Raw genomic sequence first — 12928 nt, forward strand, 5'->3', positions numbered from 1 at the left:
GATATTCACCGCCTCTATCAGACCGCAGTGCCTTAATCTTCTTGCCTAATTGATTCTCTACTTCACTCTGAAATTCCTTGAATTTGTCAAAGGATTCAGAATTATGCTTCATTAGGTAGACATAACCATATCTACTGAAGTCATCAGTGAAAGTGATAAAGTAGCTGAAACCACCTCTAGCATTTGTACTCATTGGTCCACATACATCTGTATGGATTAAACCCAATAGTTCATTTGCTCTTTCTCCAACTTTAGAGAAAGGTTGCTTTGTCATTTTGCCAAGTAAACATGATTCGCATTTACCATAATCCTCTAAGTCAAATGGTTCTAGAATTCCTTCCTTTTGAAGTCTTTCTAAGCGTTTCAAGTTTATATGGCCTAATCGACAATGCCACAGATAAGTGAGATCTGAATCATCCTTTTTGGCCTTTTTGGTATTTATGTTATATACTTGTTTGTCGTGATCTAATAAATAAAGTCCATTGACTAATCTAGCAGATCCATAAAACATCTCTTTAAAATAAAACGAACAACTATTGTCTTTTATTAAAAAGGAAAATCCCTTAGCATCTAAGCAAGAAACTGAAATGATGTTTTTAGTAAGACTTGGAACATGGAAACATTCTTCCAGTTCCAAAACTAGCCCGGAGGGAAACGACAAATAGTAAGTTCCTACAGCTAATGCAGCAATCCGTGCTCCATTTCCCACTCGTAGGTCGACTTCACCCTTGCTTAACTTTCTACTTCTTCTTAGTCCCTGTGGATTGGAACATAAGTGTGAGCCACAACCTGTATCTAATACCCAAGAAGTTGAATTAGCAAGTATACAGTCTATAACGAAAATACCTGAAGATGGAACGATTGTTCCGTTCTTCTGATCTTCCTTTAGCTTTGGACATTCTCTTTTGTAATGGCCTATTCCATCACAATAAAGACAGCTTGATGTGGATTTGTCCTGCTTTGATTTAGCATTGCCCTTGGACTTTCCACCTTTCTTGAACGGTCTCCTTCTAGCCTTGAGTAAATCTTTGGCTTTACAGTCCAGTATTATTTCAGCCTTTCTGACAAGGTGAACAAATTCTGCAACTGTTTCTTCTCTTGGTTCACTTAGGTATAGTTGCTTGAAGCGACCAAACCCACTGTGTAGTGAATTGAGCAAGATAGAGACTGCCATCCTTTCGCTTATTGGTGTTCCTAGTAGACTTAGGCGATCAAAGTATGAACGCATAAGATCCACATGGAACCTCAGTGGGACGCCTACCCTCTGTTTAGTGCGAAGGAGCTGAACATGTGTTTCTTGGACCTCCATCCTATAACACCTGTTGGGAGAACTAACCTTTAGACCAGACATTGATTCAATCAACTCATGGACGTTCAGGTCCCTGTCCTCCGTGCTTCCACGACATATATCCCTCAGATTCTTGATGAGCGTAAAAGGTTCATAGGCTACAAACCTTCTAGCCCAATCATCAGGGATATTGTTCAGCATGAGACTCATAACCTTTTTGAGATCCGCATCCCAGGCGTAAAATCTCTCAGGGGTCATGTCTCTGGCATAGTAGCTTGGCATGGGATGTGACAGTACATACTCAAGTCCATTGAGTTTGACTATTTCAACTAGCTTAGCTTCCCATTCAAGAAAATTTGCCAGGTTCAGCTTGATCATAAGCTCAGAACCTATGATGATGTTTTGATTGTTGTTTGCCGTATTAAAAACTACAATTGAAAAGAATAAACAAATAAATAACCATTCACAGTTTCTCTTAATAAACTTAAATTCTAGCATACATGCATAATTCAATGTTTATTAAGCATTTTATTCAAGTTATGTGTTCCGGCAGGTGTGAATAAAATGATTCCAATATCCTAAAATCATTGAAGAACTAAGCACAGTTTGTCGACTTAATCCTAAAACATCTTAAGTAAGCAAAAGCCTTTTGCTAATAGTCTAGAGACTATTCTTGGTTGATAGGTACGTCTAAGAACTTATTAGGTAAACCTATCGATTTTGCCACGACATAAAAGGACTCCTTACTTATATCGTTGAGTTTCACCAAAACTAACATGTACTCACAATTATTTGTGTACCTTGCCCCTTTAGGACCAATAAGTAACACCTCGCTGAGCGAAAACTATTACTAGATTGATGTAAAGGATATCCAAGCAAGTGTATATTTTGGCATGGCACCTTTTAACTCAATTTTTAAGTTTGGAACTTAAGGCTCTTACTATGTTGGTTAGATTTTAAGTGAACTAAAATCCTTAATCATGCAACATAATCAAGCTTTTGATCTCATGCATTTTAAGACATATTTAAAAGCAATAAATAACTTAAAACATGCATAAGATAAATGTGATCTAGTATGGCCCGACTTCATCTTGAAGCTTTAACTTCAAAGTCCGTCTTGAAAATCTCCGTGGGAGGCACCATTTTCTTCAAATAGGATAAGCTATAATTAAAACTAATTACAACTATTTGATGGTACGCAGACCATATTTGAATTGAAAAATAACTTTGGTACTTTAGACCAATTACATTCAAATTAATGGTACGCAGACCATATTTTCTATCCTATTTGGGCCATACTAGTCACTTCATAACCTGCAAAACAGTACATATACAATATATACCATTCACCCATTCATTATCATGAATGGCCCACATAGCTGGTTAGTAAAACACATTATGCACCACGTAAACATTTGCAGCATTTAATCAAGGGCACCAATAATCTGCCAATTATTCAGTCCTTATTAATTCTAATCAAGTTGTTTTAACCTTAAGGATTTGTAGACCTAATCAAGAGTTTATGACTAAAAGCGCTCCCACTTAAACCAATAAATTCATATGCTTTACTAATTTTAAACATAAAAATGTATTTCTAGTCTAACCGGAAACATACAAATTTAATTAAAATTTAAAGCTCATATAAATTTATAATTGAATCCAAAAAGTTTAATTTAATTTCAGTCGTATTTAAATTAATTCATGATTTTAATTTTAGTAAAATAATTAGAATAAATAAAATTTATTATAATTACAATATTCAAAATTAAAATCCAAGAAAATAATTTAAATTATTAATTTTAAAATTAATTAAAATTACGTAAACTGAAAATTTCAAATTAAAATTTCAAAACGATCTAATCGCAACGCAAACACCTCACGCATCACACGCCCATGGGCCACACGCACACAGCCATCGCTGGCCATGTGCGCGCAGCCCATGCGCTGCGTCGCATAGCTGCTGCTTCTACCCTTCGCAAGCCATCGCGCGAGCTGGTGCTCGCTGCACGCGCGCCAGCGCTCAGCTATGACGAGCCCTAGCTCCAAGCAATGGCAAGAAGCCATGCAATCTGAATTAAACTCCATGTCTGAAAACCAAATATGGGATTTGGTCGATTTGCCAGATGGCTACCAAGCCATTGGAAGCAAATGGGTTTTCAAACTGAAAAAGGACAAGGATGGGAAACTTGAAGTTTTCAAAGCTAGATTGGTTGCAAAAGGTTACAGGCAAGTCCACGGTGTGGATTACGATGAAACCTTTTCTCCAGTTGCAATGCTAAAGTCTATTCGGATAATGTTAGCAATCGCTGCATATTACGATTACGAAATATGGCAGATGGATGTCAAAACTGCTTTCTTAAACGGCGTTTTAACAGAAACTGTGTTTATGACACAGCCTGAAGGTTTTGAGGATCCAAAGAATGCTAAAAAGGTATGCAAGCTAAAGAAGTCAATCTACGGATTGAAGCAGGCATCCAGGAGCTGGAATATACGTTTTGATGAAGCAGTCAGTGACTTTGGTTTCATCAAGAACGCAGACGAATCTTGTGTATACAAGAAGGTCAGTGGGAGAAAAATTGCTTTCCTAGTGTTATATGTCGACGACATATTACTTATCGGAAATGACATTCCTATGTTGAACTCTGTCAAGATTTGGCTTGGGAAATGTTTTTCGATGAAAGATCTAGGAGAAGCACAGTACATATTGGGTATCAAGATTTACAGAGATAGATCTAAAAAGATGATTGGACTTAGTCAAAGCACTTATATCAATAAGGTGCTTGATAGGTTCAAGATGGCGGACTCCAAGCGAGGCTACCTACCCATGTCTCATGGAATGACTCTAAGCAAGACTCAGTGCCCAAAAACACTTGATGAGCGTAGACGAATGAATGGGATTCCATATGCATCATTGATTGGTTCAATAATGTATGCTATGATATGTACACGCCCGGATGTTGCGTACGCACTCAGTGCTACGAGCAGATACCAGTCAGACCCAGGAGAGGCACATTGGACTGCTGCCAAGAATATTCTGAAGTACCTGAAAAGGCACAAAGATGACTTCCTGGTCTATGGTGGAGATGATGAATTAATTGTTAAAGGCTATACGGACGCAAGTTTCCAAACCGACAAAGATGATTTCAGATCACAGTCTGGGTTTGTCTTCTGCCTCAACGGAGGAGCAGTAAGCTGGAAAAGTGCTAAGCAAAGAACCATTGCGGATTCTACAACTGAAGCGGAGTACATTGTTGCACATGAAGCAGCAAAGGAAGCTATATGGCTAAGGAAGTTCATAGGTGAACTTGGTGTAGTCCCCTCCATTAAAGGACCAATAGCCTTGTATTGTGATAATAACGGAGCTATTGCACAGGCAAAGGAGCCTAGACACCACCAGAGAGTCAAGCATGTACTTCGTAGATTTCACCTTCTACGAGAGTTCGTTGAAAGAAAAGAAGTCGAGATAAGCAAAATTGGAACTGATGACAACATATCAGATCCATTGACTAAACCTCTGCCGCAGGCGAAGCACAACTCACACACTGTAGCTATGGGAATCAAGCATATTGGAGAATGGCTTTGATGTCTCTGTTTAATGTTTTAAAGTTTTAGAGTTTAAATCTTTGTAAAACATTATTGGTTAATCATTCACAATAAATGAAAAGAATTCATTTTTCCATTTAATTTGTGGTTTATTAAATGATGAGTCCCTTCAATTTGACGATATATTCAAGATAGACTGTCAGGACCAGTCCTGTGACTAAGAAATGTCTATCAAGTGAACTTGAATGTCAAAGGTTGAAAATGGTCCCTAGTCGGAGTTTTCTATAAAATTGGACGCATAGAAAACGTTAGACGACTAGAATGCAAGATGACTAGTAGTTCTGTTTCTTGAACTATGTGGACATGGCAATGTCATAATCATTTGCATAGATACTTACTTTAGGAAGACTAGTATCGGATAAGACCTATGAAACTTTACTGTAAGAGATGAAAATCTGTCATAAGTAAATTTCATTAAAATTATTAGACACTAAATCCTCAATACCTGAGTGATTTGAGATTACTTGTTTGAGAACTGGTTGCTTTGACGTTGACCAACCGTCGCACCGTAAAAGGAGGCTATAAAGGCAACGCCCAGGTAATCACCTATCAAACGAAGTCTAATCTCAAGATCGCAAGATTGGGATTGTCCTCCCATAAATCGGGATGAGATGCTTAAAAGTTGTACAAGGCCACTCGGAGAGCTAGAAACTGTGAAATGCATGGCCGTGCTCGGATGAATCATAGGCTATGATTATCTGTTTATTTGATCAGTTGAACTCTGAAACCGAGGAACACCTCTGGACATAATAAGGATGACAACTCTTACCTTATGTTCAAGAGCAAGCATCGAGCGACAAAGGAATTAGGAAATGCACACTTGTCCCTAAGGACAAGTGGGAGACTGAAGGAAATAATGCCCTTGGTCCAAGTATGCATTCAATGTTAAGTCTAATAAATGCGGTTCAGTATTAATTAACAAGTTAATAATTCAGTGAGATCAAGTGAGCTGAATGCCTAGCTAGAGACCGCTTCAGTTCAAGTGGAATTAATGATATTAATCCACAGCTTACTCTTGACTAAACCCGTAGGGTCACACAAATAGTACGTAAACGGATCAAGTATTTAATGGCATTAAATACTCCATCTATGGATATTCGGAATCGACGGATCTTGGTTTCAGTGGGAGCTGAGATCGTCACAGGCAAGAAATGAATACTCCGGAAACGATGATATTGCCGGAAACGGAAATATGGATCGTATCGGAAATATAAATATTATCCAAGTCGTAGATGTTGCCGGAAACGGAAACATGGTACGTATCGGAAAATATTATCGGAAATAGAAATATTGCCGGAATCGGAAATATTGCCGGAAACGGAAATATTGTCTGAATCGGAAATATTATCGAAATCGGAAAATAATTCCGGAAACGGAAATATTAAATATTTGTTCGAAACGGAAATTAATTCCGGAATCGGAAATGTTAAATATTGTTCGTATCGGAAATGAATTCCGGAATCGGAAAATTAATCGGAAGCGCGTCGTACGAATTAGCATCGGACGAGCTTGCTAGACGAAGGCCCAGCACGAAGCCAGGCCCACGTCCAGCAAGGGAAACGCGCGCCACAACACGCCAGCCCAAGGCTGCGCCAGGCCCACCGCAAGGCAGGCCCAGCGCGCGCCCAAGGTTGCGGCAGTCGTGGGCTGCGTTGCTCGTGCTGTGCGCGCGCGCGCATGGCGCCCCTCGTGGGCTGCTATGCGTGCGTGGGTGTTTGTGTTCACATACGAAACCTAAAACGTACAGGATTCGTTTAATGATTAAATTCCTAATCCTATTTGATAAATTAATTAAATAAGAGTTTCACTAGGATTCTAATTTAATTAATTCGTATCCTAGTAGGATTCCAATTCTCTTTCCATACCCCTATAAATATGTGGCCTGGGTTCACAATTTATAACGAGTTTTCAAGTATTCAAAGTGAGTTTTTGAGAGAAAAATTCAGTCACATATCTTGCCTAAAAGTGCCGAAAATTATTAGTACCTTAAGGGCGATTCTAGTTGGTCAATCTTAAGGCAGATCCGGACGTGCTGTGGACTATCTACGGAGGGACGACACTTGGAGTCCTAAAGACTTGTTCTTGTTCGGTTCGGGCGCAGCTAGGAAAGGCACGCAACAAAGAGTATGCATCTAAACTATGCTATATGATTATGTGTAAATAATATGTATTCCTGGCTAAATGGTTTTTCCGCATGATTTATGAATTGTCATATGTATCATAACCTAACACCTTTATCATTTTCTTACGGATTTAGTCCGTGAACACAAATGGCTATAAGCTTCTCGAGGAAATTGGATTTGGTGCAAGTGAGACGGCTTTCCGAGTGATCTATATTCCTTATAACGAGGTCGTTGCTATCAAGTGTTTGAATCTTGATCAATGCAATAGTAATTTGGTATGATTTTTGTTCATTTATGTGTTTTAATTATTTTTTTTGAGCAACTTAATCTTCAACTTGTGAACTTTTTAGAGAATATTTTAGTCTATGTAGTTCAATTACTTCAAAATTTGAATTGTGCTGTTTATTTTGGTGTATTGCAATGATCTGTTTCTCCTTTCATGCATTGTTGATTTGATTATAGCCTGATATACTATAATTGTGAATGTTTACAGTTTGCAATTGTTTTTCCTTTTCTACATTGTGTTGTTCACAATAAAGCAAGCTTCACTTTTTGGTTAAAATAGGGCTGCTGTATTTTTTACTTAAGAGCAGCAAGCGGCAGCAAGCAAGCAAGCAAGCAGCAACAATCATTTTTTGGACATTTTAATTCAACACAAACTTTCAAATTTTAATTAAGTGTTTTAATTTTTAAAAAAATTTATGTTGTGGTAAAAGTTGAGTTAACGGTGAGTGAAATTGCTGGAAAATGAAGATTAGGTCCCAAAGAGTGAAAAAAAAGATACAGATCCCAACAAGTGAAAAACTCAAAAGGTGAATCCTCAAACATTAGCTTAACTCATTCTTTTAGCATTATATAAATAATATTTCCGTTTAAAATACTCTGTATTTCATTAGCTCTTCAATAATTTTAATTGATAAGTTTATGTACATAACCATCATTTGTGTAACAAGGGATGATTTTTTGAGAGATATAAGTAATTGAGATCAAAACAGGTTCAACACTAAATTTTTGAGTACATATACTTACCAGCATTTAAATCACTAGTCATTTTTAATATTTGGATCAACAAGCAAACTGGTACGTCCAATTTTGGAGAGATGTTGTCTACAAATGGAGATTATGTAGCTGTATAATTTTATAAAACGACCTACTATATTTTAAGAGAACCGTATCAGGTGTGATTCTATTAACTCTTTCTATAATAGCCTTCAACTACTAACATAGACGCACCCAAAACGTGTCATGTTTCATCAAATAATAAACGACTTTGATCAGTGGTAACCTATCCCTTAAAGTTAATCTTATAGTTATTATCCTCTAGAGTTTTAATAAAACTTTACAAGGTAGAACATCTAACACTACAAGAAATTGTACTATGAACGACGGGAAATCCCGTCGCTAAAGGTCAATAATTGTTGATTAACGACGGGATTTTCCGTCGCGAACCCGTCATAAAAGGGGGCCGTCGTTAATGGAAAATCCCGTCGTTAACCTGTCGTAAAAGACATTTGCGACGGTTGTTCCCGTCTTTGTTGGGTTGTTATCCCCGTCGCAAAGTTGTTATTCTCGTCGCAAAAGCCCTTTTGCGACGGGATTTTTACCCGTCGTTATTAGGTTGTCATAAAAAATACAAATTTTTGTAGTGTAAGTTACAAACTACTTTAACAAAAAAAAATTAAAAATATTGTTAAACCGAAAACTAAACAACCCCAAAACGTTTTAATGTGGTTTGGTCCAGTCATGCATGTAATATATATAGTTTGATTTCCACTTTTTAATTAAATTTTATGTTGTTAAATTATTTTTATGTTTTTAGCTAGGTTTCGTCTCAGACTACACCAAACCTAATTATATTCGCGCCTGAAAATGATACACCACTATTTAATTAAGTTTTTATGTTAAATTATTTTTGTAGATTTTTTTTTTGAGGGGAGATTTGTATAGTATATAAGTGATTCTAATTTCTATAAATAATATATAAAAGGAAATAGAATTATCCTTTGCAAATACTGCGTGATATCAATCCCGTACATAACGTACGTACCGAGTATTTGCTAACAATAATTTCTTAAATAGTATTCTAAATCAGTAAATCCTGGTGTCTTAATTGCACAATTATTCTTAGCAAATACTTCTGTATCAGTCCCGTATAAGAAAGAAAAGAATTAAAAACAGTTATTGTGTATATCATAAAATTATACTGTACATGGTAAAAACAACATTATTTCTTCCTAAAAAAAAAGATTTAACTAAATTAAGTACTACCTCCGTTTCATAATTTTTACATATATTATTTGCACGACTATTAAGACATAAAATGGATGGTGTGTACAGTGGCGGTGCCAGAAAATCTGTATTAAGGGTTCGAAAAATTTAAAAACATGTCATATTTTGGTGCAAAACGTACATTAGCAAATTTTACTGATTTTTTGTGTACAAATAACAGGTTTTATACGTACTGTAGTACTCCGTACATAAGATAAATAATTTTTTTTTAAAAAAAATCAAAGAAAATGAATAAAACAAAAGCCATTTATAATTTTCAAAGTTTGAAAGAAGTATAGTAATAGGAATTTATAAAAATATGTATTTGTAAAAGTTTAAAACTATTGCTAAAGGGGTGAGAAACAAAGTAAACAAGAAAGGAAGAAAAATAAATAAAATAAATCAAAAAGTCCATATCGCTGGAATCAAACCCGCGTCCATTCTATGTGAGTTTGCTGCTCTAACCAGTGATTCAGAATTAATTCTTTGAGTAATACTAGCGCTAAAATATAGATAACATACTTCCTAGTTTCAGAAACTAGTTAATATTTTTTTTTTCCAGTATGGGTTCAGTTGAACCCACTGAACCCATACTGGAGCCGCCACTGGGTGTGTAAAAAGATGAGTGTATATAATAAAATATTGATAAAGTAATAGATTTAGTGTGTGTAGGAGAAAAAGATGAATCAAATAAAAGAAAGTGAGTTTAAAGTTATAAATGTTGCGGGGTAAGTAAAAAGGGTAAGATAGTAATTTTTCATGTTCAAAAGTAGTGTAAAACACTGTGAAAAGAAATGCATTATGAAACAGATTAAAACAGAATGCGTAAAGATCATTTTAAAACCAGATAATAGTAATTATAAAAAATGAAAGAATTAATTAACATTTTGAAGAAAGAATGAGGTAACTTCAACCTATGATGGGAGCCTAATGAGGCTATGTCCTCAAACAATTTTGCTGCTGTAGTTTTGAGGGAAGCCAGTAACTCTGCTATATATATATTTCCCAACCTATCCTATTTCTCTAAGACAAGGAATGTCAAGTTGTCATGTGTCACTGTAATTTGGCAAATAAATATCGATGTGTCATGTCAAACTCGTGCACACATGCATTACTCAATTTTATTATCACAAAAATGTTAGTATTAATGTTCGAACCCATGACCTCTTATTCATAATGTAAAGTTATAATCATCTCTACAATGATATAATATATGACTCTAAAGTAATGAAAAAAGACAAAATTCATTCTTATAAAAATTAAAACTTTAATGCCCAATATATATTTGAACAACAACCTATACAATTTTACTTAATATTTCTTAATTACTCAGATCATACATTAACAAAATAGTTAATTGTTACACTACTTCTTTAGATAATCAATTGTGTGTTTTTCTAAAAATATTATTTTTTCTTATTCAATTTATAATGATTGATACTTTAAGAAATTTTGTATGTTTATAAGTGAATTAGAAAAAACAAAATTTAGGGTTTACAAAATTAGGGTTTTCTAGGGCGAAAATAGCCAATTTTCTTCGGAAATTTGGTTATTTTCGCCCCTCTCTTCAATTTTGTTTTGCCTTTTGCGTTCGATTCTCAATAAAACTACATAGTTTCAGTGTAGTAAGTACCGCTATGGTAGGTTTGATTCTAGTTAAGTTTTGTGTGTTTAGTTTACTTTAGGTTGTTTCTTTGGTAAAAATTTGCCCGGGATCGCAGAGGAGGTCAATCTTTCGAGTACAATCAGACGAATCAGACGGAAATTATATTTTCCACGGCTACAACAGATCTATAGACCCCCTCGCCGAGGAAGGCTGTAAATCACAGCGATATAAAAGAGGGTATACATAATGTTTGATATACTACGATCGTAGCTATGCTGAAAAGAAGTTTTTATTCAATTTGGTTATTATGTATTTGTTAGATTCAAATTTTTATGTAGATGTCGTATGACTTTTTATCAATGAATTAATTTGATTATCAAAAAAAATAAAAAATTTATGCGGATTATCAATCAAGTAAGAGTTGAACATAAGAACTATTATGAAAACTCTCGTATATTTAGAGTAAAGTATGTAATATGGAAACGAATTAAATAAAACAGATACATAAAGTTTTGTAAGGAAAACAAGCATTAACCGAATAAAGAACAAATAACATAAATAATAAAATCCGTCGCCTCGCTTGGGTCTCTAAATAGTTTTAATCTAATTATTCCTTTTTATAAAAAAAAATATAAAAAATGCTATGCATGATGGGAAGGAAAAGCATAGGATAGGAATCGAAAATATAGCACATCTTCTGTATTTTGGTAAATAATAGCGTATATTTTCATTAGTTCGTGAATACGGAGTAATATATTTTCTATTTTTTGATTCAGTACTTAGACACCGTCGGCAACATAATTAACATAACTAGTTTTGGAGCCCGTTCAAAAAACAGACAATTATATAGTGTTTGTTAAGCCCTTTTTTAAAGTGTTAATTTTATTGAGAGATTGTGATTTTAGTTAGAGTATATGATTTATATAGAGGTGTTCAAATTTCTAAGTTGAAAAAATATATAAATTATATAGTGAATTAATATTAAGTGTTAAAGAGGGAGATGACGTAGTAGAGGTTGAATATGAATTCAATAGTGAATTGATGTTGGATTAGGAAGATGCGTTGAAGTAGTGAAATGCTTCGTATAACAAACAACAACATGAAAAATTAAAAAAGTTAAAAATCCATGGATGAAAGAAGGAGGTGACACATGTCATCTAAGGTGACACGTGTCATCTAATCATGTATGATTATCCTTTTTAAATACTACTAGGTATAGATTAACTCTAAGTAATTCAAACGCCTCTATCACTGATAATATATATTTCTCAATTAATTACTCAAGAATCATACAAAAAAAGAAAGAATCATAATTAATTGGTTGGGAATTTCCTTGGTTCAATTAACACAAATAAAAGATGATCATGATACCCCATTTATAGTATAGAATAATTTGTGATTAGGTACGAGGTTCTATAAAAGGACCTTCTCCTCCGTTAATCCAATACGCAAAAACTCTTCAATCAAGCCACAAAAAGATAGATAGGAAGTTAAGAATCAATAAAAGTTAATAATAATTTATACGTAATGAGAGATCGAGCAAGTGAAGTAATGGAGATGAAGAAGGCGGTTATTTTTCTTACGTTGATATCCTTTTTGGTGGTTGTAACAAAACCTCAATCAACTTTGGCTGTTCGACAGTTCCCCTTACCCTCAAATACTATATTACACGTGATTGTTCCTAATGGTCTCAAATGCTCTCAATATGGTGAAGCATGCAATATTCACAACGACAATTGTTGTCCTGGTCAAATTTGTGCATCAGACGGTTTTTGTACGTATGCCACCGGATCCCTAAATTTGAATAGAAGCTAAGTTGTAGATGTTCATCAACAATGAAATTTTAAATAAAATGGTTTCCTTATATTATTGGTCTCATATAATAAATGTTTAATATATATTATGTTTTTTGTTGTTTTTATTTATCTTTATGATTCAATTTTTTTTATCTTATATTTACTTGTTGATTTAAGCAATATATGTTTCGATGATCTCACTACCAAATCATGCATCTTAAAAAAGAAATGGAGGCCGGTAGTA

The sequence above is a fragment of the Spinacia oleracea genome, chromosome 4, assembly GCF_020520425.1.
Source record: "Spinacia oleracea cultivar Varoflay chromosome 4, BTI_SOV_V1, whole genome shotgun sequence".
NCBI lineage: Eukaryota > Viridiplantae > Streptophyta > Magnoliopsida > Caryophyllales > Amaranthaceae > Spinacia > Spinacia oleracea.